Genomic DNA, 26,873 nt, shown 5'->3' on the forward strand with positions numbered 1-26,873 from the left:
AAAATGGTGGTTCTGTGGTTAGCACCTTAGCCTTGCAGCGTTGGAGTCCTGGGTTCAAATCCTGCCAAGGACAACATCTGCAAGAAGTTTGTATGTTCTACATGTGTTTGCATGGATTTCCTCCCATACTCCAAAGACATACTGATAGGGAAAAATGTAGATTGTGAGCCCCTCCATGGAGCTCACAATCTACATAAAAAAAAGATTAATTTTCATACACCAGTCTTAATAAAGACCTTTACAGCCACAGGGCACGGCTTATTTATGAAGAGGCTCTGGCAAATCTGGCATAGATTTACATTATAACTCATGCCAGAAAACTGGTAAGGGTTTTAATGAATACATTGGGCCGATGCAACCAAGTCCCAGAACCCATCCCATTCCACCCACATTTGTATAATGTAGCCAGTGAGGCACAGAATGGGGATTGTGGCACATGTTTGGTAAATATACACCACTATATCATCCCTCTACACTGTGGAAGAAATACATGCTGCAATATAAATCTAGTCCCAAGCAATGTACTTTACCATGTTAGCAAATGATACTAAACTGTGCTAAACTAAAGCAAATGTTAACACATGTTACTAAAAATGTTTCAGCATCCAGCGTGAAAGGTGGATGGACTTGGGCTGGAGCATAAAGCAAAAGACAGCCCAACTTCAATGGGTTCCATTTAACGCGCGTAACACATTGAAATCAATGGGTTAAACAGCCTCCCATTGATTTCAATGTGTAGCGCGCGTAAGACGGAACCCATGGAAGTCAATGGGATTCTGTTTTGAAGCGTTCACTGACACGTGTTTACATGTCAGAATGAGTGCCACGTTACATCGTGGGAACGGGCCTCAGTGCTGAAACTAACTGCACTATTGCTCGGAATGGTGCAGGCTAAAGAAAAAAAATCCAAGTGTGCCAGAAACAGTGTTGTAACATTAGTAAAAGTCCTTTGTAACAATTCTCATCCACATAGTGCAAAAAAAAAAATCTTTATGGAAAATGAACCTGCCCTACAGATTTTTCATGGATGTACCCTCCATCAGCAACAGCAATAACATCTGAACATTGGGGGCTTCAGAAGCCAGACCCATCCACCAGCCAGGCTTCATTCCAACAACTAGAATAGAGTCTGAGTCACAAAGTAAAGGAGCTCCCAAAATATATATTTTATCTACATTATAAAATCTGCAGTAAGCTCTTGTATTCACATACTTATTACATCCATCTTAGCAACCTCCCACACAACCTACGCACCATTTTTACATTCACTACCATTAAGGAAAAGTCCATCACTGTCATTGTTTTCCCACCTGAGCACACAGCTTGCTACAGTTCTTGCACAGGGAACTACTTGTACATGCTTTTTAAAGCAATACTAAACTTAGAGTTGAATTTTATATCTACAGCATATCAATTTCTGATGTGGATTTTTACCAGGGATTTTACCCTTTACAATACATAGGATGAATGTTGTGGCCAAAATTCAGTAAAATCTACAACAAAATAGCTATGGAATAAATGTAGATTTACCCTATATTTACTCCCGCAAAACCTGGAACTGTAAATCCCCTGTGTAAAATGTGTATATGTTAGCAGATCCCATTATATGGCATTTTGCATTCTAGTGTCTCATTTGCTTTTTAATCTGACATGTTGTGGTCAGTTTCATTTTTTTAGTCATTTTATTTTTGTTAGGTTTCCTACTTATATGACCTGAAGGGGTTATCAAGCCTTTCAAAATTGATGGCCTTTTCTCAGGATAGACCATCAATAATAGAGTAGATTTTCAACTGCCAATAAGTTGTTTAAAGGGGCTTCAGCATTCATGGAATTACTGTAACCTCTTCATGGTTAGAAGCTGACTTATATCAGCTGACAGTGGGTTGGAAGCTGATTTATACATGCAAATAAACATATTCTACAACACTTACTGTCCTATAGATATCACTTTTTAGTAGTCATCTCATTATCACCATAAGCGGTATTACAATGAAAGCTAACACCTCTGATATAAACTAATGGAAGATAATACAGATTTGTTCATTGACAGCTTCTCTTTTCTTCCCTTTATGGTGACATCTTCATAGGTCATAGATAGAGGTGTAGTTAGGGGTTTAGAACAGGGGGGGCAAACACATCCAAGTGGATCCCCAACTTAAGTATACCACTATGATCACTGCATGAATAGATATCTGCTCTACAGAAGGAAAGATATAGTGACTTGCATGTGATATCTCTGACTTTAATTATCCACATTTCCATATGACTTGTCTCTTTAAAGTTTGCAATACATCTTTGACTAAAGTGCTGCAGAATATATTGGTGCTATATAAATAGCATTGTTATTATCATTATTATTATTTGATGAATATAGAGGGTTCAGTTTTTTGTCATGCTAATTCACATAGATGTGTTTTATAGTGGGAACCACACAGTATAGGGAAGGACCCCTGTATTGTATGAGCAAAATAAATAAAGGGTTAAAGTTATTACACCCCTCCCTCTACATCATGTGATTGGAGCGGAGTGTTATATGTAGAAGATATATGTATGATGATGCATGGCATGTTTATGTGCAGTTTCCACTTCCCTCCCCATTTGTGTTTTCCTAGTGGAACTTTCCACTAAGTAAAATATCTATGTTTCCTGTTTCCTATCCTCTTTCCCGCCCCCGAACAGCTAGGCATAGCAAGCTTCCTCCCTCCTCTTTTCATATATTTCACTTTTATTTTCCTCGTTCTTATGCTGTTTTTCTTTCTAGATCTGTTTTGTCTGGTTTCAAGTCTCATGTAGCATTTCCGGTTGAAGAAGTAGAGAGAGTCAGCGAAGGTGCCCGCTGGGAGTCCAAAGGCTGGATTTAAATGGTTACCGAGTTATGATGTAAAATGTCTTAGAGTTATACCGTTATGTAACGTTTTACCATTGAGAAAATATATTAAAGCTGTGGCCAACCATTGTCCACTAAAGAGATAAAATGTCTGTGTGAATTATTTTGTAAGGGGTGTAGCACTATGGATTTACATATTTATATGATTAGTCTGTACAGTCTATAAATTACCCTATATGCTCTATTATACTATATATTTCACTATATATCACAATCTAAGGGGACACCGAAGAGGTAACAGCATTCTATATGCAATCATCGCACATCCTTCCAGATTTCTTTGTTTATCCTCTATTATGATGTGATGTAGGAGTGATATCATCATTGGATAGAACTTGGTGCTGTGTCTACCAACCTCTAGCACACTTTAGAGCAGTGGTTCTCAACCTTTCTAATGCCGTGACCCCGCAATACAGTTCCTCATGTTGCGGTGACCCCAAACCAAAAAATAATTTTGGTGGATACTTCATAACTGTAAGGGCTAGTTCACACAGGGGGCGGTATAGCGGATCTATAGCGGATTTAGGCACTGAGAGTGAAACTTTGCTACAACCCATACCTCCCAACTTTTGAAAAGTAGAAAGAGGGACAAAATGTGTGGCACGCAGAGCGCGCCGTGACAAATTTGGCCCCGCCCACTTTTATGTTGACTCCGCCCATTCTCATTCATTTTTCCCGTGCTCCCACACAGTATAATCCTCCTACAGTCACCCGTAAATTATATGTCCCCCCTCTATCTCTCCCCCAGTTTCATATAACCTCTTCATCTGCCTCGTTTCATGTCCCCTCCATCTCTGCCCCCAGATTCATGTCCTCTCATCTCTGCCCCCAGATTCATGTCCCCCCCATCTCTGCCCTCAGAATCATGTCCCCCCCATCTCTGCCCCCAGATTCATGTCCCTCCATCTCTGCCCCCAGATTCATGTCCCCCCCATCTCTGCCCCCAGATTCATGTCCCCCCCATCTCTGCCCCCAGATTCATGTCCCCCATCTTGCTCACACACAGCCTGAACCTCCTATAACGCTCACACAGCCTGAACCCCACTATTATGCTCACACACAGCCTGAAACACCCCCATCTTGCTCACACACAGCCTGAACCCCTTTATCATGCTCACACACAGCCTGCATCCCTTCCTATCATACTCACACACTGCTTGCATCCCCTTCCCACCCCTTGCTTACACTTGCTGTCTCCTCCCTCCATCTTACCTTCCAGTCTCCACTCAGTGCAGCCTTCCCTTTCTGTGTAACTCGGCACTGTACTGAATAGCTCCACCCACACCAGAGTCCGATCACATGGTCATGACTTCATCACAGGTCCTTCACCCCACTAGGATCTACCCTGCTGCAAAGGCAGCGTGGCTTCTCAGCGGCTAAAGCCATCGGAAATATGTATTTTCCGATGGCTTTCGGTGACCCCTGTGTTTTGGTCGTTCGACCCCCGCCGGGGTCGCGACCCACAGGTTGAGAACCGCTGCTTTAGAGGAAACTGTAAAGAGAAGAGGAAATGGATGACATAGGAGAGGTAAATAAATCATTAAGGCCATGTAATCAGTGCACAAAATGTCACTGGCCTGTTCTTAAAAGTAAAGCAGCCTTTTCAATCAGGGGTGCCGACTGTGGGACCCTCAGGAAAGATCATGAATATCAATCCCAATTTGAGACCTTCCTGAGGGGCAGTAAAACAAAATGCAATTTTGTAATTTTTTTTTTATTCTAAAAAAAATCTTAAAAACTTTGGATATTCTATATTTCTTCATCACTTCATCGGTTCAGTATTACTTCATCACAAAAATTAAATGCTAATGATAAAGGGCAAAAAATGGTAAAATCCAGACATAGGAATACTCAGAAATGGAGATTAGAGCAGATGACCTGAGGCCTGCCATTGAAATGGAGACGGTAAGAAAAGGTAAAAAAAAAAAAAAGTATTACAGTATTTTACATCATTGACTGACATTAATTTGTATTATTTTTCTTTTTGTATGTGGAAAATCTCTGATGTAAAAGTCTGAACATAATGGGAGATGTTTATACACTTGTTCTACGCTTATAACAGCCTGGACAAGCTGCAAGTTTCAGTTCTACCCTCTTACTATTATTTCCACTCCATTTTTTATAGCATTTTATACCAATGCATGCTTTCAAAGAGGACCTTTCATGCAAATTCAGCCCATTGTCAGCTTACCCAGTATGAGCCTTGGTGCTGGAGATATTGGTGTCGTTAGTGTCGTAGTCAGATCTTTGATCAGCCGCAATAGTTATGTAGTGAAAGTCCCATAGACTGCTTAAAAGATTGAAAATGCCTATATTTTCAATGTTTCAAACTCCATAAAAGTTTTAATAAAAAGTAATCAAACCATCAGACATTCCCCAAAATGGTATAACTAAAAAGTACCGTATATACCCGAGTATAAGCCTAATTTTTCAGCACAGTTTTTGTGTTGAAAAATCCCCCCTCGGCTTATATTCGAGTCAAGCCAAAAAAAAAATTTATTTTTTTTTTTTTTGGGGGGAGGGGTCTATGACCAGCTGCAATAGAATAAGGTATAGAATCTCCCATAAAATAGTGAAAAAAAAGAAGCATTAAAAAAATATAATAAAAAAATAAAGTAAATAAAAGTTGTAAATCACTCCTTTCCCTAGAATACATATAAAAGTAAAAAATGACTGTGAAACACATACGCATTAGGTATCTCTGTATCTGAAAGTGCCCGGTCTACTGAATATAGGGTATCTGCGGTGCTCCTGTTCCGTCGGGAAATGGTTAATCGGAGCACTGCAGATACCCTATATTCAGCCAGGCTGAATTCCAAGTGTGTGTGGGGGGGGGGGACCTCAGTCCTCAAGCTCAGGAAAGGGACAGACAGGCAACCAAAACACCCCCTCCCCTTCCCAGCACCCAGCAACTACTGCACCCAAAAACTCTGACCATTTTAATTTTTGAAATTTTCCAGTAGCTGCTGCATCTCCCCCCTAGGCTTATACTCGAGTCAATACGGTTTTTGTGGTAAAATTAGGGGCCTCAGCTTATATTCGGGTCGGCTTATACTTGAGTATATACGGTACATCAAAAAAGGACCCCTTATGCATCTCTATGCATGGAAATATAAAAATGTTTGAATTTTTTTTGTGCAAAATTTAGTATTTTTTTAAGAAGTTAAAAAAGTAGTAAAACTATATAAATTTTGTATCCACAGAATTGTACCAACCCAGTACAGAATATTATGTGGTCCCGCAAACATTAAGCCCTCATATGGCTCTGTGAATGGAAAAATAACATAAAAATAAGTTACAGGGTTTGGAAGCCAGGGAGTCAAAAACGAAAATTAAAAATCGAAAAATGACTGCAGTGGGAAGAGGTTAAAGGAGGGTCTTCTCAAAGGGGCGGTGTTCTTCACTGTATATTGTATGCCTATACTGTATTGCAATTGTCACTGTTGAAGAATATTTGGCAAGCTACCCTTAGTAAAGAAAGAGTCATCTCCACAGATAATTTCGTTTTCTTGTACTAAGGCCACTTGTAGCTTATACCCCCTTATAAAGCATGTCTTTGAAGAATATGGAGCAGGTTACGGGGCAGTGCCAGGTCGTTCCTGTTAGTGTTGATAGACTTTTGACATCTGGCACTAAAGCCAAACGCATTCACGTCAGAATACTCCTGTAATTACAATAATAAATGTCATTTTATCATGAATAATATCTGATACTTACAAGTTGAAATATTTCCCATCTAAACACATACTTGATCTGTAAACAGAATTTGCTACAATCTCAATGCCCTTGATATTAAAGCATAAACTTGCCAAGTTACTGACAGAATATTTAGCGTAGTTCATATCAGATGTAGCGGGGCCTTATTTGTCAGTTCAGGACTTAGTTTGCTGTTGGCTTCAATTTGTAGTTGTGCCATAAAATCACAATAGGACACATTTACTTCCCTATCTAAATATAAGGTGAATAATAGCCATGTGACTGGTTTTTTTAATGGACATCACACAACAGTATTGAACTTAATATCAGTAAATAGAGGTTATTCAGATGACTGTTATTTTGACAGACCTTTGTAGTGGAATGTCAAAATATAGGTTATGTTCTATTTTTGTACCTTTCCATGGATCCCTCCATACATTCTAATGTATGGACAAAAAATGGACATTTTTCACAGGCATTTTGCACCCAGTCATCTGAACCTATAGTAGACAGTCTGAAAATGCACCAGATTTATCACAGTGACTGATACTGGATGATGAATTTAGTGCAGGTTTAGACTGTCTAGTCTATGTTTATACCACCTATTGGTCAGTTCACTGTGATCCAGAAATTTGCCCCAAAATTGTGGTGTAATTCTGGCACATATTGCCGCATCTTTTTTTCTATCAAGCTACATTCTTTCACACTAAGCCACTACCATTTTTCAGAAAAAAATTGTCTAACACATGTAACACATGTGCATACGCTTTTTGACAAAAAATAATATACGGTCTATAATTCTGGTGTATTTGATTGAGTAATGCAAATGTGCGCCAATGTGTTATCAGTGGTTCTCCCATAGTAGAGAACTTACAGTCTAATCTTTACTTATTGAGTTATCATAAGGCACAAAGAAACATACAATGAACATCTAGCTCTGCTACACCTGTATTTAGACAGGGCAGGAAATGAAAATGCTCAGTAATTGATAGCTTTCTTGGTGGCCGGCCAAATGCATTACTGATAATGAAATTCAAATGCATTCAGATATAAATATAGGTCAAAGTATAGACACAGACTGGTGCCAGTTATATAACATATCCATTGTATGAATAGGAATAGAAACTATTTCAGTTCCATTGTGATATTTTATTGATATACTATATAATTGAAAGAATAGTTTAAAAAAAATATAAGTCAGGGATAAATCTAATCTCTCTACTTCTTGGGGGGTGGATGAACCTAACCCCTGCTTCCTCAAGAAAAAAAAACAAACCCTGACCTGCCGATCTTTAGTAGCGTGATGGAGCCCCCGTAATTAAAGTTGTAGGACACATCTACCATTTGCAGATGGTAATACCCAGTTTTACTGTTCCACACAGTATAACACCTTCTTTACTAGTCCCCACCACATAATATGGCCACAATTTTTGGGCCCTCCACACAGTATGCGGCTCCCCTATTTTGGGGGCCCACATACTATATGGTCCCCACTTATTTGTCCCCCACAAAGTATATCCCCCTTTTTTAACCACTACATAGTGTATGGCCCCCAAATAGTACATGACCCCCTTTAGTTTGTCCTCCACACCTTCCATACATTATATGGCCCCTTTTTTTTTAGCATTCACACAGTATATAGCTCCCACATAGTAATATATTACCTCCAGTTTGTGTTGTATCCGACATCGAAAAACACGAGTGTGTAACGTTATGGTGTTATTCAGTATCATGACATTATGTGTTGCATTGCCTAGAAGTCAGTCTGGACAGGAGCATGGATGGGTGAGTAAATTATCAGCCACTACTTATTAGAATAATTCCATAAGGAGTGGCTGATAAAAAAGAATGCCCAGTTTATGTACAGAGGTGCTGCCTCAAGTATCTTCATGATAAATGCGCCTGTCTGACCTTTACTAGCTTTTTAAAGTCTTCTGAGCCCCAATGCAACATTTCTAAAAGAGTTTCCTTCTTCTAATAATAAATAAAATTTATTATTATTATTATTCTTTCCCCAAATAGGATGGTGTAATTCAGGGATATAGCTATAGCATAGCATACAGTGGCATAACTAAAATCTTGTGGGCCCTTACTGTATGAAGGTCCTTTACTGTAAGTCCCCTTGTTACAGGCCCCTATATAGTGAGGGCCTACTTACAGATCTCCATACAGCAAGGGCCTCTGTTGCAGGCCCCCATACAGGTCAGGCCCCTGGTTTCAGGCCCCCTTACGGAAATGGCCCCCATATGGTAAAAGCCTCTATTACAGCCACTGACAATGTAAGGGTCCCCAATTGCACATTCCTCATACAGTAAGGGTCCTTTTTAAAGGCTCCCATACAGTAAGGTCCCCATACAGTAAGGCTCTTACTTAAGGCCTGAAACAGGAGTTCTTACTGTATGAGGGCCTGTAATGGGGGCATTACATAGAATGGGGACCAGTAAAGGGGGTGTTATGCTGTGTGAGGAGTGGGAGTCCCCAGTCAAAAGCTTGCTATGGGGCCCTGTCTTTCCTAGTTACGCCCCTGGTGTAATTTATGATATTGGGACTCCTTTAGGCTTCCTCAGACATCAGAGCATAGGTACAACTACAACCTTTTGACCTATTGTAAATGTAGTGCCATAGAAAGAATGGATTTAGTAAGTATTATTATTTTATTATGCTTACTTATATATCATATTCTGCAGCGCTTTACAGATATTGTCAGTCACTGTCCCATATAGGGCTCACAATCTACATTCCCTATCAGTATGTCTTGGTGTGTGGGGAGAAACCGGAGGAAAACCACGCAAACACGAGGAGAACATACAAACTCCTTGCAGATGTTGCCCTTGGCAGGATTTGAACCTAGGACTCCAGCGCTGCAAGGCTACAGTGCTAACCACTGAACCACCGTGCTGCAGTATTGGGTCTGCATAATGTACCCAATTTATAGTAACTAGTTCCTATGTACAACATACTTCTAAATTTCCTAGACTTCTACTAGCACCTTGCCTGTCACCTGAACAACAGAAGCAGGTAAGGAACAATGCTGTATCCGGAACACTGTAGTGTCTGGTCAGTTGCTTGATCTGAACTTTCAACATTTGGCTTGTGAAGAGGCAGAAAATAGAGAGTAAATAAAGTTTCAAGCAATGTGTAAGATTCCTCCAGCATTTTGAGTGGTAATAAAAAAGTAATTTATTATATTAGCAAATTTTGGCTTCTTTATGTTGAAATTGCAGTACATCGCTCTTCTATTTCTTGTGTTTCTGCTGTTGCCAGGAGAAATCTGTTCACCATTTGATGGTCCGTGTTGTGTCCTGCATAGTCTGCATGTCCTTAGGGAGTTGCGGGGGAGCACTTTAAATGAAATTATCTTTGGATCTGTAGCAATTACAACTATGATCCTGAGGCAACTTTAAAGCTGATTCACAGCTTTAAAATGGTACTAGGATTACATTTCTAGTTGTTGTGTAATCAGATATGTAGCCAATGTTAGACACAGTCATGAGATAGCTGCATATGTTGGTAGGTGCTATAGATCCCACAATGCAGTTATTTGAAGTCATCCCCCAATTCTAGCCCCAGTTTCACACCTCATCTAGTATGTAGGAGGAAGAAGGTAGCAGGAGAGCTGAAAGGCCAAAGCTAAAGTACTACTTTAAGACAGAGCCAAACATCACTAACTGAAAAGCATACCCGTGGAAACCAGCTACAAGCAGGACGTCTGAAAAATACAAAAAGGTGGACAAGGAAATAAACTGAAAAAAGGTTACTTTTATGTTAAAACAATTGCTAACATTTTGGTCCTGTTGATGTGTTATGTAGTGATGTGACGGCTGCAGCCAATCATTGCAGCCAAATCCTAGATAATCCCTTTAAGTAGTGTATCAGTTGCCTTGTAATGATTTCAATACTGTGTAAAATAGAAATTTTTGCAAGCTTTTATTCTCTGACTGTAAAGAATGCTGGAAATTTTTAATTATACCATAAATAAGCTTTATGAAAGTAGTTTTGCCACCAAAATGTAAATTTATTCCCTATCCTGGGCATTCTCAAGTACCACGGGTGCCCTATGAGACTTCTGGCACAATGTTCTCCAGGCAGTCCCATAGAATTGAATAGAACGGCAGCTGGGTATGAGTACCACTGATCCATTCACATGGGGTACTTGCACACTTATATGCCCACCAGCAATCAGATTTATCATCAATCCTGTCAATTCCACCTATATACTTAGATCACATCCAATTTCACCAGGGCCAATAGAGAGTTTAACCAAATCAGTAAAGCAGTTTTACATCATGTTTTAAAGCGGTATGAGTATGTAAAGTTATTCATTTTCATTTGGCACCAGTGCCAGGAAATTTAGTATGTACTGTATGATTAGGAAATTGTAGCTCAATAGAAATCAAAGGGCAACATAACATTGAGCAGTTATCAGATAATACATTTAATTAGTATGAACAAGCTACATGTCTTCTAGACACACTACACCTACCTCCCTGCAGGCATTCATATCAGATTGCTTAAACATACATAAATGGGACTTGTCGAAGCACTGCAACGGCATGCAGCAACCATGACTAGTGAAAACAGTGCAAACAGGACTAGTGACGACCTGCACAGGGAAATGTCTAACAGTGCATATTTTCTACACAGCCATTTAAAACCTGAAATAAAAATACTTTGTGAATTCACAGAATAAAATTAGTATTACTGAAGTATTAGTATTTACTTTGCAAAATAAAGCTCCATTTATTATCAGTCTGCAAGCAAGCCTTGGCTCACATACATTGGACAAGCACAGATACAGAGAAGATTGATTGCCTGTTGTAGAAGGATGCATTGAGAATAAATGAGATCATGTACTTTCTACAAATACATGCTATGGCCTATGAAATATGCAATGACTTAGATGGAAGAGTTTGATAGCTGGGATAACTTGATTTAGAAGTCAAGATGTCAAACCCAATGTCACAGTAGACTAGAAGAGTAGAATTTTTGTTTGGGAACACTGCACTGAAGATTTGTACACCATAATCTGAATAAGATACATTTTTCTAAGATGACTAGAGATGGGAGAACCGCTTTGTCACGAGCTAGGTTTGACCCATATATCCCAAATTGTTTGTTTTTGTTCATGCATTAGATAGTCTTGCCCTACACCCCCAACAACCCCTCTATCCAACTACTTGCTGCTCCTCATCCCTGACCTGTTTCTCCACCATCACTGATGAAAAACTCTCCTCCCTAATCTCCAAATCCCACCTCACCTTCTGTGCGCTTGACCCGATCCAGTCACATCTCATCCCCAAACTCACTGAAGTCATTACTCCGGCCCTAACTCATCTCTTCAACCTATCCCTAGCCAATGGATCCTTCCCCTCTGCCTTCAAACATGCCACTGTCACTCCCATACTTAAGAAACCGTCCCTCGACCCGTCCTCTCAAGCCAACTATCATCCCATCTCACTGCTCCCATTCGCCTCAAAACTACTTGAGCAACACGTCCACTCAGAACTCTCCTCCTATCTCTCGTCCAACCTGCTCTTTGACAGACTCCAGTCAGGCTTCAGACCCTGGCACTCCACTGAAACTGCCCTAACAAAAGTCACCAATGACCTTCTAACCACCAAAGCCAAGCGCCATTACTCTGTCCTCCTCCTCCTTGACCTCACCTCTGCCTTCGACACAGTTGACCACTCCCTCTTGTTAGAAATTCTCTCATCCCTTGGTATCTCAGACCTGGCCCTTTCCTGGATTTCCTCATACCTCACTGACCGCACATTCAGTGTTTCCCACTCGCACACCACCTCCTTACCACACCCTCTCTCTGTAGGTGTCCCCCAAGGCTCCGTCCTAGGACCCCTCCTGTTCTCCATCTACACCCTTGGCCTAGGCCAACTCATAGAATCTCATGGTTTTCAATACCATTGCTATGCCGATGACACCCAAATATACATCTCTGGACCAGACATTACCTCCCTGCTGGCCAGAGTTCCAGATTGCTTAGCGGACGTATCCTCCTTCCTCTCCTCCCGCTTTCTCAAACTTGGTGTCACAACACTCTCATGCTCATGTCACCACTGAGGCGCAATCACAAATCTCAGTGGAGACCCCGGCCACATGACATCACCAAGGAGACTGAGCTATCCGAACCCTACCCCACAGCACCTTCACTGACATTTTATCTATGTACTGACTATCCGGCATTACTGAGTATGTCCAATATATCACCATCCCCTCTAGTACTGTGCAGGCCCCAATAGCTCCATTGCTGGTTCATGCAATGTACTATATGGGGAATAAGATAGCTGTGGACCACTAAATGTATTTGCAAGATTATAATATAATATGCTCCAGAGGGGCCTCCAAGTATAATGCTCCACAGTAATCCAACACGATATAATATGCTACCCAGAGGACCACCAATATAATAGCTTGGATTCTTTAGATTTATTTGTATATTTGCATATATTCATGGAGCTTTTGTACTGAATGTGAGATCTATGAATCTGCAAACTTCCATATATACTCAAAGGAATATAAAACAACAGCAGGGCACTACAGTAGAGTGCTGTAATATTGCCTATTAGAGATGAGTGAACACTGTTCGATCGAATACATATTTGATCGAATATCAGGCCGTTCGAGGTATTCGATTGGAATCGAACACCACTTGCAGTAAAAATTCGTATCCCCTCCCACCTTCCCTGGTGCTTTTTTTGCACCAATAACTGTGCAGGGGAAGTGAGACAGGAACTACGACAACGGAGGCATCGGAAAAAAATCGGAAAAAGTAATTGGCTGGCTTTAACATTCGATTAATTTGAGACTGTGAACTATGTGACTGTGAGACAGGGATAGATCTATAGGCATGGTTAGCTAGGGATTACCTTTATTTAGGTGGGAATGTCACTTACTCAGCGCTTTGGGGCTCTATCTGGTCGGGATCCCTGTCAGCTTGCGATATGCGCAAGCTGACTTTTTCCCATAGGAATGCATTGACCAGCATTGATTGGCCGAATGCCATATAAAATACAGCATTTGGCCAATCAATGCTGGTTCTGCCGGAGGAGGCGGAGTCTAAGATCAGTCCACAGCAGTTTCTATTGTGTTCCGATCTCAGATGTAGCAGTGCTGACACAGCTCTGCTACATGGAGAAGCAGCAGAGCTCAGCACACACACCAGAGATGCAGCAGAGCTGAGTGTGCAGCAGGGTTCAACGCACACTCAGCACTGCTACATCTGAGATACCGAGCTGAGTGCACGGTCAGCTCTGCTTCATCTCCGATGTAGCAGTGCTGGCCGTGCGCTCAGCTCGCCTGCATCTTCGGAGTAGCCAAGCTGAGTGCACAGCCAGCTGTGCTTCATCTCCGATGTAGCAGTGCTGGCAATGCGCTCAGCTCGCCTGCATCTTCGGAGTAGCTGAGCTGAGTGCACAGCCAGCTGTGCTTCATCTCCGATGTAGCAGTGCTGGCCGTGCGCTCAGATCAGAGGCATCTTTGGAGCAGCTGAGCTGAGCACACGGCCAGCTTCCCTCCGCGGGTAGTATTGGAAGCCTCCGAGAAGAACCGCAGCAGGGAAGCGGCAGGCGACGCCATGCCCCTGGAGAGAGGAGGGAGCTGGCGCGACCGCTCTCTTGAGTGCGACCATGAAGCGCTGAGTGGGATCCCGTGCCGCCAGCAGGAGTGCTGAGGCCAAACCTGAAGGAAGACCTCGGCCGCCGGACCTGAAGGGGAACTACGGCCAGCTGGAGGGGAATCCCTGGCAGCCGGAGAATTCCCTCAGCGCTTCTGCCGGTGGCCGGCTGCAGTTCCCCTTCAGGTCTTGCTGGCTGAGGTTCTCATTCAGGTCCGCCCCTCAGCGCTCCTGCCGGGGATTCCCCTCAGCGGTTCTGTAAAGGCTCCCCGGCTGCAGTGCTTTTCTTTTGCAGGCTGCTCTATGCAGCCAGGCTGAATTCCAAGTGGGGGCAAAAAACACCAGCCCTCAAGCTCAGGGAAGGGGCAAACAGACAACCAAAACACCCCCTCCCCTTCCCCAGCACTCAGCATCTACTACACCCAAAAACTTTGACCATTTTAATTTTTAAAATTTTCCAGATTCCCCCCCCCCCCCCAGGCTTATACTCGAGTCAATAAGTTTTCCCAGTTTTTTTAGGTAAAATTAGGGGTCTCGGCTTATATTCGGGTCGGCTTATACTCAAGTATATACGGTATTCCAATTTGCATTTACTGTCGATATTCTTTTTTCCTATTTGCTGATCTGGAAACAAAGCTTAATTTAAAGAGAAAAAATGTCTTCAGCAGTGGGAGGCTAAAGAATAGATTAGTAACTGCCGAAAGAACACTAAATGCTAGTTTATAGACAGAAAGCTCCAGAAATGAGTTATAAATAGTGTTTGCTAGAGAACTGACTTTGTTTCGGGCCGCTGTGGTAGACAAAAGGAAGGTGTAATTATAGGAAATGTCTCAACTTTAACAGTTACTTCTTGCACTAGTTTGTGCCTACAACAGACGTGTTACAACACATATATAGTCACACAAGCAGAAGTCTCAGCCAAAACTGCTGTGTAGCCTCAGTCTTATCATGTGCTAGAAGGAATTCAAATACTGCAAATAGTCCAACATAACTCATCTTACATATAGTAATGTATGTAAAGTAAGTGTATTTGTCCTGACATATGGATACAATATCAAGGTATATAAAAAGGTATAAACCTGGAACAATATCTACTGTTGTTTTATGTGATTCTGACAAAAGATACCATGTGACATTTCAAAAACTGCATAATGGTCAAACAGTCTGTTGTAATTTATTACTAAAAGATTAGAGATTAGAGATGGGTTAAAGGGGCTCTATCATTGGGAAAACTCATTTTTAGCTAAGCACATTTTTGTATCGCCTTTAGAAAGGCTATTCCACACATACCTTTTGTATGTAAATTGCCCCAGTAGTTTTTGAATGAGCCAGTTTTTATCCATATGCTAATTAGCCTCTCGGTGCACCCGAGTCTCATCATGCACCCTCTGCCTATTCTTTCCTATGTATGTGTACAGCACAGGCTGCTGCTGCTGCTAATGACTACCTGCATCCTGTTTGCACACACAGATAGGAGAGACTAGAAGAGAGGAGGCTGCTGGGAACTTCCTGTGCTGGCTGGAAGCTAATTAGCATATGAATAAAAATGGGCTAATTCAAAAGCCACTGAGGCAATTTACATGCAAATGGTATGTGTGGAATAGCCTTTCTAAAGGCTATGCAAGCATGTGATTAGTTGAAAATTACTTTTCCTAATTATAGAGCCCCTTTAATTTGTCAAGATTATTTTGTAGAACATTCTAAGGGTCAGTTTACATGGCAGAAAATGAAGAGAAAATTTCTCTTCAGTTTCCGCCGGTGGCTTTTTCGCACGGCTAGCCGCGACAGGATGCCGATGCAGTGTATCAGCATTCCGTCGTGGCATCCCGCTCCTGATTAGGCCCGGATGAATCGGCCTATTCAGGAGGGAGTCTCGAGCCGCGGATGCTGCGGCTGACTCAGGCGGATTTTGATGCGGAATCCACCTCAAAGTTCGTCTCAAAAAAGCCTCCCATTATTTTCAATGGGAGTCGCTCGCAACTTTTTTCTACTAACGATTTATTTAAGCTAGCGGGAAAAAAATGCGACATGCCCTATCTTCACGTGGAATCTGTAGCTGAGTCAGCTGCGGAGTCCACGGCTCGAGACTCCCTCCAGATTAGGCCCATTCATCTGGACCTAATCAGGAGCGGGATACAGAGGTTTCCGCCGAGTGAACTAAGCGTAAGTTCTCCGAGTCCTCTAACTATTGGAATTCCTATTTAGTTTTCAGAACTGTGCTAGCCTATAATGCAGTCAGATGGATCATGGATCTCTTTACGTGTCCACCATTACAGTCAACAATTAAAGGCTGAGAACAAATGCTAAATCTTTTATACTCCATATGACATCAGATCTGTTAGGTCCACCAAACACTGTCTATTGGCTGAGAGACTGTCATGCAGCACCACAACCTCACAGTGACACAGACAGTGTCTGAGTAATGTTCATACATTTCCTCTGTTTTTCCTGGTCAAACATATGGCTGCTGGAATTTTCTCATAAGGCTGCCATTTTTGTTTGTTCAAAGCGAATTACCATTTGTTCGGTTTAGTTAAAAAACAAACAATTTGGAATATTAGAGTCCAATCTGATTCGTGTCAAAGCGATTCGCCTATCTCTATTAGAGACTATACTTTATTCTGTATGCTTTACTACAAAATAAAATGCTAAATCTTATTTATGAAATAGGTATGGCACTGTATGTATACAAAGGTTTCCCTGTATACATAGGTTTCCCTGCAATTCTCAACTAAAAAGTAGTTGATAGTAGGCCTGGTAGGCCTTATAAAATGGTACCCATGGATTTTTAAGCTATTCTCTATATTAACCATAAGCTAGACTCATTATTATGACTCTATTAGCTATGATAAAAATGGAATAAACCCTGTGTACAAAAAAACATAATATTACTCTTGTACTCAAATATTGTATAAAGAATATAAGGAGAAGAATAAAATCTGTACATAATAATTGAGGAAATCCATAGCTTAAAGGGATCCTATCACTGAGAATGAATTTTTTGTCCATAACACGTCGGAATAGCCTTAAGAAAGGCTATTCGTCTCCTACCTTTAGATGTCTTCTTTGTGCCGCCGTTCTGTAGAAATACCAGTTTTCACTGGTATGCAAATGAGTTCTCTCGCAGCACTGGGGGCGTCCCCAATGCTGCCAGAGAACTCTGCAGCGCCGCCTCCATCTTCTTCAAGAATGTCATCTTCCTGTGTCTTCTTCCGGCGCAGGCTTTGAAACTTGTAGGCCTCGGGCAGAGCCTAGTGCACATGCCCGCGGCCACAAGAAAAATGGCCGCTTACACAGTAAGTAAGCAGCCATTTTCTTGTGGCCTGTGGGCATGCGCAGACAGCTCTGCCCGAGGCCTAAAAGTAGAGCCCTAGAAGACTGAGACCTGCGCCGGAAGAAGAGGATGAAGAGGACGTTCCTGACGAAGATGGAGGCGGCACTGGAGAGTTCTCTGGCAGCATTGGGGACGCCCCAGTGCTGTTTCAGCACTGGGGCCCGCCCCCAGTGCTGCGAGATAACTCATTTGCATACTGGCAAAAACCTGTATTTCTACGGCGCATAGAAGACATCTAAAGGTAGGAGACGAATAGCCTTTCTTAAGGCTATTCTGACGTGTTAGGGACAAAAAAATTCATTCTCAATGATAGGATCCCTTTAAGTTGGCCATATACATGTCCCCATACACATGCACAAGCTTGTAAGCTTCAGGAATAGGATACCTCTGGCAGCAAACTCATCATCAGTGAGAACAAAGTATTGGCCAGATGCCTATTTCCTCTTTCCCCTATCTGCCATTGGGGAAGAGGAAGGACACCCCACACCCATCAAATTGTCATTCACTTTTGCCAAAATCTACAGTTTTGCCCATACTTTAATGTGTATTCACCTTTACTCATAGCAAATGCAGATGACACTTGATCAAATCAAATCTGTCCTGGATTATTCGACTCTGGGTCAAAGACCAATGGGATCAAAGCAATAAATAAATAAATTGTAGTGAATATGTAATAAACCATGATCAAGATGCAAAGAATCCATGAGAATAAAAAAATTGTATAATTCACTATCTTATGAGCCACGTCCATTGATATTTGTATGATAAGTTTGTCAATTGTGAACTCTAGTATGTTCAGTCATGTGGCTTCTTTGAGACAGGGGTGGAGTTCATGACATATTTACTGCAACACATTTCATCACAAAATTAGTGACAATACCGAGAAAAACATTTGCAGAGACCTGAATGCACCAAACAGCTCATTTGCATATAGAATAAAAGTTGAATTTTTCAGCAGTAAGATTGCACTTTGACACAAGTAAAGTATATGCAGTAATGTCAGTAACCACCCTTATAATAGTATATATTAGGGGCAAAGGCATAGCTAGGAGTTCAGCACAGGAGGATGGGGGGTCAAACACATTCATGGTGACCATATAGTTGTATACTTGGCATTACAGACCCTCTAGGTCAATACAGTGCAGTTACATTTAGTGACTTATAGGTGACATCTCTGACTGTAATCGCTCACATTTCCCTTCTCTTATAACCCCCTTAAATAGTTCCCCTTATTAATAATGTCTCATGTGTTTCCTAATTAAAGGGGTTTTCTAGGTCATCAATGAAAAAAAAAAGATCTGTGGGATTCCGACACCCAGGACTCCCCCCACCCCTGCTAATGAGCTGTTTGAAGGAACTTTCCACTTGTATAAGCGTCATGACCCCTTCTCTGTTTACATTGTATCATTCATTTCACAGTGACCATGCAATGTAACTACAGCCTCGTCCTATGCACTTCTATGTGACAAGGCTGTAATGACATTTCACAGTCACTATTAATAAATAGCATGCAATATAAATAGGCGCCAGGGCCACTTAAAACAGATGATCAGTGAGGGGGGTCCACTGATTTCTTATTGGTGATCTATGCTAAGAGTAGATCATCAATAAAAATGAACTGGAAAACCCTTTGAATAAAGCCCAAGTGCCACCTTAATTAAATGAATTGCCCACTGATATTATACCCCTGACATAAATACAGCCGACCCCTATACTGTATATATCATCATTGCAGCCGCCTACGCAGAGAAGCAGACATCTTGTCTGAAGTGGCTTGTGGTTTACAAAATAAGAGAGATGCAAGATGTATTATAACTAGTTCGATGTCCTGCAGAAAGTACAAAGTACAGCTTATATTAATGGCGACACCGAGCCAGTCCCACTGAATCAGTGGGCCCGGGTCTGCCACCCCACCTACCACCCGCTAGCTGCACCTCTGATAGGGGTATAAGGTTATGGCCCCACATAGTGAGCTGCAGCCTGTAAGCGCAGAGGAAAAAAATGTGGCAGAAATGCATGGTGGTTTTCCCACAGTGCTTTTCACAGAAAGTTTGCAGTTTATCCCTACTGACTTTCTTTTTCAATTATATCTATACAGAAAACGCCATTGTTTCTATAGGTATAAAAACGTTTTTTTTTTGTCTGCTGTGGGTATCTTTCTGCAATGTGTAAATGGGATTAACACCACGTTTTTTGCATCAAAATTGTGGCATTTACGCTACATGAGCCCCTTAAAGTGGTTTTGGTGGTGATAGACTCCCTTTAAAATGCATTTTTTGTTTCATAGTACACATTTATGTATTTGTCAATCTCCTGTAGAAATTATGTGACACACTGTCATGTGAATCATACATTGTAAATCTATTCTGCAGAAAGTATCAGGAACCGGGATTGCAGATCTGTAGAAGGAACATTAATGGGACAAAAACAGGAAGCATGCAAACCTATTAGTAAATAAGAGCTTCTCCTCAGAGGGAATTTCTTAGCCCTCACATTTTCACAAATAACAGGGCAGCTGCTCTTTTTTAAGATTTAAAGAGATATACCACCTGCTGCCTTTTAGATCTGATGGGTCACACAAAGATCAGACAGAAGGTCTCTTAAAATCAATGGCAAAATTCCCTTAGGGAGGCCATAAAAATGTGGCCAGCGTGACTGCATAATGAACTAATAAGCCCTATTACTTTCATCAGCCCTGTAAGTGCTTTAGATTTGTAACTTGCAGTAGTGACTTGAACATATGACAGCACTGACAATAAGACATTTTATTTTCTGACTTGTGTGCTCTTTCCACAATTTACAATATTTCCAAACCCCCATTCCCATTCCTCTACAGACTACATAGCAAGAGAGACTTATCATGTATCAATAAGGATATGTGTTTGGTTGCTGTGGGTCCGAATGCTAGTTACAGGAATGGGGTTCTATGTCACTTGTTTGAATGTAGCAGATACAAACACGTACCTGTAGATTTATTCAGACTCTATGGGACTGCTGAAGATAGCACTCAGCTTTCTCTGGCCGTCCCATAGAGAGAACCCTACCTAGCAAGCACTTTTCTTTTATCCTGCGAATAACTGATAAGTTGCTATCTTGTGGAAACCCTTCTGAGACATAAATGCGCTGCAGGAAAAACCACAGCGGCAACGTATCACGGTTTTCCCACAGTGCTTTTCACAATAAGTTTCTGCTTCCATTATACCTATAGGAAAACCGCCGGCATTTCTGTAGATATAATTGATATGCTGTGATTTCCAAATCCGCAACATATTTGGCAACACTCTGGGGATGGGATTTACTAGAATTCCATCATCTATACCAGGGGTAGGGAACGTACGGCTCTCCAGCTGTTGCAAAACTACAACTCCCAGCATGCATACTGGCTCTGCTGTTCTTGGAACTCCCATGGAAGTGAATGGAGCATGATGGGAGTTGTAGTTTCACAGCAGCTGGAGAGCCGAAGGTTCCCTACCCCTGATCTATACAGTGTCTGTAATACGCCGTAGCATTTTTTTTTCCGTTGCGTTTACACCATGTGGGGCCCCAGCTTTAAGCTGAGGACGCACTGATAGATGTCAGTAGGTTAGCTGATGAAAAAAAAAGTTGCAAAAATACTGCTTATGAGGAAAACTGTGCTATGAAATAAAGTGTATAAAATGCACAAAGTGTATATTCTAGAGATGCATCCATACAAAGAAGAAGCCTGTTTTCAATTAACATGACAGCTCTGTTTAGCAAAATACAAATGGAGGTTTCACAACTCTCATCCCCTATTTTCAAAGTTCACATTGTGTGTAAACGCCAAACTAAATATGTCATTAACTGTTTTGTGAATATACAGCTCAATTGCAGTGTACAATAATATTATTTATAGTATGTGTCATTCTCTTTGTGACATCTCAAGCCTATTATGGGTAAATACAGGAAACAGATGAATATTTTACAATTTCCTACTGAGAATCATAATACAAAACAAGCTGCATCATATGTTAAGATTTGCATCCAATATAACCAGATTGTCATTTGTTGCTTGTGTTGTAATTAGAGATGAACGAACACTAAAATGTTCGGGGTTCGAAATCCGATTCGAACAGGCGCACACTGTTCGACTGTTTGAACGGGTTTCGAACCCCATTATAGTCTATGGGGAGAAATGCTCGTTTCAGGGGTACGCAACATTCGATCAAATTATACTTACCAAGTCTATGAGTGAGGGTCGGGCTGGATTCTTCTCCTTGCGCAGCGTCCCCACGTCCTCTTCCGGCCTTGAATTCACTCTGCTAGGCATTGGACCTGGGCAAAGCCGACTGCGCATGCCCGCACTACAAGCGGACATGCGCAGTCGGCTCTGCCCAGGCCCGATGCCTGGCAGAGTGAATTCAGAGCCGGAAGAGGATGCGGGGACGCTGCGCAGGGAGAAGACTTCTAAAGGTAAGAGAAGAACCAGCGTTGATTGGCAATGTATAGCATTCTGCCAATAAACGCTGGTTCTGCATCGAATCTTAACTTCAAACAGCTAGTAGTGTTCGATCGAGTACGAGTATTTTGAATACCGTAGTATTCGATCGAATACCTACTCGATCGAGTACTACTCGCTCATCTCTAGTTGTAATCTTTCATTAAAAAGAGATAGGCAAATAGAGGAGGTAGAGGGGGTGACACAAGAGGTAGCAGAGGTAGCATAGGAGGTAACATTGCTTATACAGTGGTCCAGCTGTTCTTGTGATAAAGGATATTTTAATTACATATATAAAAAAGCTGTATGAGCCGTCACCAGTCAGTGTCTTTTTAAGTGCAGATGGTGCCTGGACATACAAGGTTACGGTCCAATAGGGCATCATGTCCTTGTGGGATAATGCAGAAGAGTGAGTAGTAGATGGTTAGTTTTAGGGATTCTAACTAAAGAAGAATTTAGATTAGGAATTGTGACAGGCCTGCCTTAAGAGATCTTTAAGATGCATTTGAAGTAGAAGAAATTTGGAGTTAATCTGATTGTCTGGGGTAGAGCATTCCAGAGAAGTGGCGAAACTCAGGAGAAGTGGATACGGGAGTAAGAGGTTCTGATAATAGAGGATGATAGCCTTAGAGCTCGGAGGGAGGAAATATAGGGAGGTGCAGCATTATGGAGAGCTTTGTAGATGAGGGTGATAGGTTTATAATGTATTATGTAATGAATAAGCAACCTCTGTAGTGACTAGCACAGACTGGAGGCATCACTGTAGAGTTTAGACTGATAGGTGAACCTGCATTCACAATAGACTGTAGTGGTTAGTAAGGGGAAGACGATTAGAAGGGAGTTACAATAGTCAAGTAGAGAGTGAATCGGGTGACAATAAGGGTCTTTAATGTCTCAGTGGTGAGGAAAGGCCGGATTCTGGAGATGTTTTTGAGATGGAAATTATATGAACATGCGAGAGATTGGATATGGGAGGTGAAGGAAAGGTATGAGTCACACATCACCCAATGCGCAGTGGGCATGCTGCCTCATAATTATGATAAGGCCGCAGACTGAAATAGAGATATCAGGGTTAGGTGTGTTAGTAGATGGTAGGAAAACAGTTCAGTCTGAGTATTTAGCAAAGGGCTTTGTGACACCTGTCTGAAATTGTTATTTAAAGCAGCTGTCTAGAGCTACTGGAGCCATCTAATCTTGAGACCATAGCTTATTGATGTAAATGAAAACTGTAATGCTTAATTTCTCCTGTGGTGGTGCTGCAGGGAATTTGATCACTTGCTTCCTGATTTCTCACAATTTACAATTGATTGCTACAGATCTCAATTGTAGGATATGTATTTTTGCTGTGCAGTACATGTGGCCACGGGACATTTTAATTCAGCTGCAACAAATTGCCATTTATTAATTTTCATTAAAAAACTATTTGGAACATTCAGATCCATCCTAGCTAACAAAAATCAGTTCAATCAAGATCTAGTCCAGATAACCTACTGCCTGAAATAAATGAATCACTTAGGGTACATTGTATCCAGCATCCAATGACTATTTGAGATATACCACGATATAGCCAGGGTGATTTTTCTAAAATTCTCTACTGACATAGAAACTGTAAAAAAAAATCACAAGGCCATGAATCAAATGAAAGCATTTTAGATGGTGTCAGGGTCTGGGGTTGCTAGGTGGGGTGGCATAGACACACAAGTCCAGTTTCTTTTAGTCCACAACAAAGGTAGAGTTGATTTTCACTCAAAGAGGTAGTGCAGCAACAAAAGGAAACAATACAAAAATAAATACCTGCCAGGCTAGGCTCTAACTAAACATAGAATAGGTTACCTCACCTAGAATAACAGAAATCCAAAAGCCAGTAGAATCATTCAGGACACAGCTCCAAAAATATGACCTCTCTGTCAGCTCTTCAGCCAAACTCTGCCAAAGTCTGCTGCTGGAGCTGGCTTCTTAAGCCTCCTTGATGAGCAGACTCTCAACAGCTGAGTTGCTGTCGGCAAATCCCCAAAGTGTGGACTGGAGGGGGGTGGAATGACAGGTCCCACTACCAACCTACCTGCCATTCCTAAAAATCCAGCCCAATACTGAGCATTTACCAAAATGCTCAGCAGACGAAAGTTGTCTGCTGAGAATAAAAATTCCTTCTGGAGTTTTCTAATCTCACCCACTTGAGTAGTCTGGGTGAGATGTACACCCCCTCCATTACCTGACCAGCCATCGGCCTACAATGGTTTTAAGGAATTAAAACAATATACTTCACCCATTTTAGTGAATATCCTGATCTGTTTAAATCATTTCCTTTATTTTCTCCATTTCCTCAGTTCCTTTTACACAAAGGAGACAATGTAGACCACACATAAGACATTAGAAACTTTGCTGTATGCGGACAAGTTTTGGTTTTTTTAACATTGACATCATTGTTCACAAATAATTTACAGGGACAATCCCAGTTATCGCATAAAATAGACTCACAGTGATCTGCCAGTGAGATGAATTAGTTAAATCAGTTAAATAAGAGTCTGTGGGGTGATGGCATAGCTAACTTAGATTTTTTTTAGCTCAATATTTTATCCTCCTCCTTTACTTTATCATGGAAATTACCATGTGGCATATGCAGGGATTGTTGCTTTTGCAAATACGGACAACCAAGATAAAATGATAACTAGTGGTGGCTATTTGGAGAGGGAAAAACCTTCTGACAAGTTACCTGTAAGTGAATGCAAGGGAAAAGTCACAGTGATCTGGGCCAAAACTGTTGAGCTATATCTGTTAAATGACCTTGCAACTCTGGTATCAAAACCCAGCCTATCTAAGACCCTGCACCCTATTTTAGCTGTTGTCAAGCCTCCTGAGACAAAACTGTTCTAGAATTAGATAATAGGACATCATAGAAACAAGAGATTTTGTTGCTTGACCTCACCAGATTTGCTTCCCTTAGCAGATTTTATTGTAGAATATTATTCTGTGGGTTCTTTCGGGCACAACACGTATGTTTGCAACTTACAATGCTTCCAATTCATGAATGCATAATGGAAAGCAAACATTAACACAAAAGTAGAGCAGCTGTTAGGATGGGTGCCCAGGGCATAATATGAGAACACAGCAGGCAGAAATATAACTTAAAAGCTAAACTAAATGATGAAATTGAAATAAGCTTTTTACATACTATTTCATTGAAGACCTCCAAGAAAAGCCTTTGGGCTTAGCAGATCGTCATTTTAGGATAATTTACACAATCATTTGTGGTTGCAAGACAAGTTTTTTTTGTAAGGGCACACACATGACAGGCAGAAAACACCTGTAGATATAGCAATAGAAAATCGTGTGGCTAATACTTTTGTTCTATAGCGTTTATGTCAAACACCGGAATGGTTATCAATGAATACAAGTGTTATTCATGATATTAAGATGAAACTGATATATACAGTCCTATGAAAAAGTTTGGGCACCCCTATTAATCTTAATCATTTTTAGTTCTAAATATTTTGGTGTTTGCAGCAGCCATTTCAGTTTGATATATCTAATAACTGCTGGACACAGTAATATTTCAGGATTGGAATGAGGTTTATTGTACTAACAGAAAATGTGCAATATGCATTAAACCAAAATTTGACCAGTGCAAAAGTATGGGCACCTCAACAGAAAAGTGACATTAATATTTAGTAGATCCTCCTTTTGCAAAGATAACAGCCTCTAGTCACTTCCTGCAGCTTTTAATCAGTTCCTGGATCCTGGATGAAGGGATTTTGGACCATTCCTCTTTACAAAACAATTCAAGTTCAGTTAAGTTTGATGGTCACCGAGCATGGGCAGCCCGCTTCAAATCATCCCACAGATGTTCAATGATATTCAGGTCTGGGGACTGGGATGGCCATTCCAGAACATTGTACTTGTTCCTCTGCATGAATGCCTGAGTCGATTTGGAGCGGTGTTTTGGATCATTGTCTTGCTGAAATACCTATCCCCGGCGTAACTTCAACTTCGTCACTAATTCTTGAACATTATTCTCAAGAATCTGCTGATACTGAGTGGAATCCATGCGGCCCTCAACTTTAACAAGATTCCCGGTGCCGGCATTGGCCACACAGCCCCAAAGCATGATGGAACTTCCACCAAATTTTACAGTGGGTAGCAAGTGTTTTTCTTGGAATGCTGTTTTTTTTTGGACGCCATGCATAACGCCTTTTTGTATCACCAAACAACTCAATCTTTGTTTCAACAGTCCACAGGCTTGTCCAAATGTGCTTTTACATACCTAAGGGGGCTCTGTTTGTGGCGTGGTTGCAGAAACAGCTTCTTTCTCATCAATCTCCCATACAGCTTCTCCTTGTGCAAAGTGCGCTGTATTGTTGACCGATGCACAGTGACACCATCTGCAGCAAGATGATGCTGCAGCTCTTTGGAGGTGGTCTGTGGATTGTCCTTGACTGTTCTCACTATTCTTCTACTCTGCCTTTCTGATATTTTTCTTGGCCTGCCACTTCTGGGCTTAACAAGAACTGTCCCTGTGGTCTTCCATTTCCTTACTATGTTCCTCACAGTTGAAACTGACAGGTTAAATCTCTGAGACAACTTTTTGTATTCTGCCCATGAACAACTATGTTGAACAATCTTTGTTTTCAGATCATTTGAGAGCGGGCTGCCCATGCTCGGTGACCATCAAACTTAACTGAACTTGAATTGTTTTGTAAAGAGGAATGGTCCAAAATCCCTTCATCCAGGATCCAGGAACTGATTAAAAGCTACAGGAAGCGACTAGAGGCTGTTATCTCTGCAAAAGGAGGATCTACTAAATATTAATGTCACTTTTCTGTTGAGGTGCCCATACTTTTGCACCGGTCAAATTTTGGTTTAAGGGTGCATTCAG

This window comes from Leptodactylus fuscus, chromosome 2 (genome assembly GCF_031893055.1).
Source record: "Leptodactylus fuscus isolate aLepFus1 chromosome 2, aLepFus1.hap2, whole genome shotgun sequence".
In the NCBI taxonomy this organism is placed as follows: Eukaryota; Metazoa; Chordata; class Amphibia; order Anura; family Leptodactylidae; genus Leptodactylus; species Leptodactylus fuscus.